Source organism: Protopterus annectens, chromosome 11.part0 (assembly GCF_019279795.1).
Source record: "Protopterus annectens isolate FY-2018-M chromosome 11.part0, PAN1.0, whole genome shotgun sequence".
NCBI lineage: Eukaryota > Metazoa > Chordata > Ceratodontiformes > Protopteridae > Protopterus > Protopterus annectens.
In genome coordinates this window covers 1,056,531,039-1,056,535,798 of record NC_056745.1, presented here as the reverse complement: position 1 = coordinate 1,056,535,798, position 4,760 = coordinate 1,056,531,039, and positions in this window count along the sequence as shown.

Sequence of the window (4,760 nt, the reverse complement as noted above, 5' to 3'; positions counted from 1 at the left end):
ATATCAACATCTACATCTGTATCTGTATATCTTTATCTAGTTGCTATTAATTAATGAATTGAGGTAAGGATAATTTAGCTCTTATACTTTACAAAGCTTAAGGTTTAAGTTTTTTTTTATTTATTTACAAATGGTCCATTGTTTAGTGTCCAGTGATTAAGCTTGCTGCCTGTGTGTGTGTGTGTGTGTGTGTGTGTGTGTGTGTGTGTGTGTGTGTGTGTGTGTGTGTGTATATATATATATATATATATATATATATATATATATATATATATATATATATATATGGGATCCGGACACATGATTGACTAGCATATGTCCGAATCACAAAACATCGAACACATATACACAAAAGCGCTTAACATCGACAAGTGCTTCGGTGTATGTGTGCCTGCTTCTTAGATTGGACTACAGTGCAGGTAAGGGAAAATTCCCTTTTCCCACTATAGTGTCATCTCGGAGTGGGATTAATAAAGTAGGGGGATGTGGGGGCACAAATACACGGAAACGCTTTTTGATGTTAAGAGCTATCATGTATGTGTGTTCGATGTTTTGTGATTTGTACATATGCTAGTCAAGCATGTGTCCTAGACCTATATATTTATATATTACTCTTTCTGTCTTTCTCTCTCTCACTGTCTCTTGAAATAAAATGTGCAGAAACTCTTTTCTCAAACTTCAGAGTTAAGTTATTTTGTAGGTTGTAAGCCCACTTCCCCTCCCATAACTACAGTAAGGTTACAAAAAAAGTGGAGAAAAGAGAAAACTACTGTTTATGAAAATTGTTTCAGCACTTTTCCTTCAGCCTACCAGCAGTCAAAGAAACATCTGTCACTAGATTGCCTGTTTCTCTATCTGTAAATCTAGATTTATATCTATAACCATATCTATATCTATAGCCCTTCAAAAAGTTTTCATGGTTTAAATCTCTGAATCTTCATTGTTCCATGAATGCGTGAATGTGTATGTGTGTGAGTGTGTGTGTGTGCATGCGTGTGTGTGTGTGTGTGTGTGTGTGTGTGTGTGTGTGTGTGTGTGTGTGTGTGTATAAAAATAGAGAAAGAGACAAAAGCAATAATTCAAAAGATTATCCCACAAAGAATGCTTTCATTTTGAGTAAGGTTTTATTTTGAGTAGTACATTCTTCACTGAACTGTGTTTTATTGTGTGTTTTAATTGCAGTTTTAATTTACTGACATTTAATAATAACAATAATAATAACAATAATAATAATAATAATAATAATGCCGGCATTTTGCAGAGATTAAAGTAAGATATGTCATCTTATTTATGACCTTTAATCAATCATACTTGGTCAAAATAATAAATTGAACAGACTGAAGATGAAAATATTGTTAGGTAAGAGGCAAAGCACCTGCATCCCCAATGCCATAGCTTAGATGACAGCCTGATTGGCACTTATTGATTTCATTGCACTTCACTGGCATGTATTGGCAAAGTAAATACCAGTGCAATTCTTGTTTTATCTGGGAGATCGTACAGATACAATGGAGTTTATGATTGTCAACATATTTTCTGACACAACAGATGCTGATAAACCTTTAGTAAGAATTTCTACTGTACACGCTTTTGACATATACCATTTGAAATGGAACCACAAGACTTCCAGTGTGCAGTTTTTGGTTTTGGTTTAATATAGATATCCAAAATGTTTTTATTTTACATAATTGTTTTTCTCACAACCACTGTGGCTCACAATGAGTTATAATCAATGATGATGGCAAATGCTGTACTTTGAATTTCAAGTAATGCTTAAATGAAAAGGAATCTGCAGATTGTTAGTGTAGCCATTTTAACAACAAGGTTCCAAAATTAAAAGGCTTAGGAATTTTCTTTCAAGCACAACTCATGTCTTACTTCTTTTTATGGACTATATGTTGTCCTCAGTTACAGAATAATGATGTTGATACTTGTAAACTGTAGATTTTTTATGTAACTCTAAAGTGCTTTTGTGTATTATAAATAATGTATTGTTTTTATATTTTTACAGCGAGTGCATTGATGGAAAACTCACATGTCTGGAAACCTGTAAGTGAATTGCATAGTTTTTGTTCATTTTTGTCTTAATAGATCTCATAGAAAGCTTGTGTTCTTTCTTATTTCTTTCTTTATCTACCTATTATTCATCTTTTGTCTGTTTATTTCACAAACATCCTTCTAAATGAGTTTCATAAAGTATTATTTTAGTACGCTATGGGAGTTATAAAAAAATGTCCTGAGCAAACAATAGAAAATGTTTTGAAAGCATTGTACTTGGGTTCCATGAGTTATTTTAGGAAACTCTTGCCTAAGGAATAGTGTAGTTTAATGAAACATGTATTGATAATAACTTTACAATGCTTACCCAACCAAATATGTGAAAACTCTACATCCAGGATCATTATAGTCTAGAATGTTATCTTTTGTATGAGAGACTGAGATTTTGAACTTCTCATGTTAGTCAACTAGGGTGAAACTGCCATCTGTGTATGCACAAGCGGGAAGCTTGGATCCCCACTAATAAAGAAAATATATTTGTGTGCAGTAATGGCTAATTGAAAGTAATGGTTTCTTAAATTGAATGCAGTCTCAGTTTGTTATATTCAGTCTATGTGCATTTATAGAAGTGGCTTTCATAAAACTGTATCTGATCATCTGTCTAGTGTAAATTTGTACATGCCTGTTTATGTTAATGTTATGTCTATGAAGTACCTGAAACTGCACTATCTGAAACATACCTTAGTTTAATGATACTAATATAGAAAAATTGCATCATTATTAGTTGCTTTCAGGTAATTTTAATGCATGATTGCTTATAAAAGTGATTTGAGAAATCAACACTTTGGACTGAATTTCATGCTTCTAGTCACAGTTATATATTTTCCTAGTTCATTATCAATTTTCTTATGCATTTCTTTGATTTATAGTTGGATATCTAAGGAATCCTCCGTTATTTATTTCTGGAATCATTAATTTTACTGGAATGCAAATGGATAAGCCAAAGAGATGGATTTATAAGGAGATTTTATCTTTATTTGCACATCTACCTCATGAATTTTCAATGTCAGTGCTGTGAGTAGATGTGGAACATATAGGATTTCATGTAGAACATATGAGATGCTCACTTGGCGTGCACTCAGAATGTGAGTGATTCATATGTTCATAGGGGCAGTTGTTTAGTTTACAAGTTAGTAGTCTTCATGAGGCTTAATTGCTGTAACCAAATTATATTTTTATATTTTTATATTTCTAATATATCTATTAAGATTATTTTAAAGTAACGTCTGAGATATTCAGATTGTGATGACATTTTATTTCAAAACTTTACACAGCACTGTGTAATACATTTGCCACTTTTTTTCCTACTATTCATATTTATTTTTAGTGTTTGTTTTTCTGGTCTGGTGTAAGCTCCCCAAGTAGTTTGACCTAAGCACATCTTTTCAGATAGAAGCACATTAGAACTGTCCATATATACCAGACACAGGTCGGCTCTGAGTCATCCATAAAAATAAAATGTATCAACTTCCAAATCCTTTCACAATACTTCTATATTTCCACTCATACAGATTTTTCTAGCAAGGCATCACTGTATTATTTCAAGTTATTTTTGGATGCTCATTCAAAAGTTACAGAATGTAATATGGTATTCAATAACTTACCAGATCAGGGCAGTGTTAAGTAATATCTTGATCTGCCTCTGTAGTGACTATTCATGCCCTTTAGAATAAAATGGACTAATACATATGCATTTCTGACTTGGTAGATGCATATGAGATTAAGTTGTCCGACACTGGCCTTCGATTTGTAATGATAGCATCATTTTTTATAATCAGACTATAACTTTTTAATAATAATTTATATGCTCTTTATCACATCTCCTGAAGATATATTTACTGATGTTAAAAATGTAAGGTTATTCCTACTGTACCACTTTTGCATTTTTTTTTGTGAAAACTGTATTGCAGAACTTTACTCTTTTATCACACTTTGCACTGGCATATTTAGTATATCTCTTGCATTTCTAACTTATAATCATAGTCCAGAAAGTAGTACCACTGTATAGATCCCTTATGGGCACTATTACTAACCCCATCACAATGGAGAAAGCAATCCACAACCCTGACATGATGCATTGTATTGCTTTACTACTGTTTTACTCTGAAGATTGCATATGGATTGACTTTTAATATCTAATTTTTCAATTTTCCCTTTATGTGTAGTAATTTCAAAATCTATATCTTAATAAAGTGTTTCTGTTATCACTTATGGAAAACCACAGAATTCAAATGGAAAAATTCTACTTTAATAAATAAGCAAGTCCAATCCAACCCTCATTAAACTAATAAAATATTTCAAATAATTAAACTTAATTTCAAAAAGAAAACATATGGTATAGACATTCACAAACACACAATTCATATATGCCTAAACAAAATAATAACCACCCTAATTAGTAAGACTTAGTCAATTAAAATAACCCACTGAAGACAATGGTAAACACTATTCTATAAAATAACAGTGAAAAAATGTAAATGGAAAATTTGGGAGGGTCTGGTTTGCATGATACATGAACCTAATGAAGACTGACCATGTCACAATGTTATGACCAGCAGGACCCGATGACAAAATTTAATAATTTAAAAACAAGTTAAGTTCTTTCATTCCCAAATTGCATTATAGAACTTCTTCAGAACTATAAAACATTCCTAAAAAACTAATTTTAAACACTCTAAAAAGCATTTAACCTTGTCTTTAAT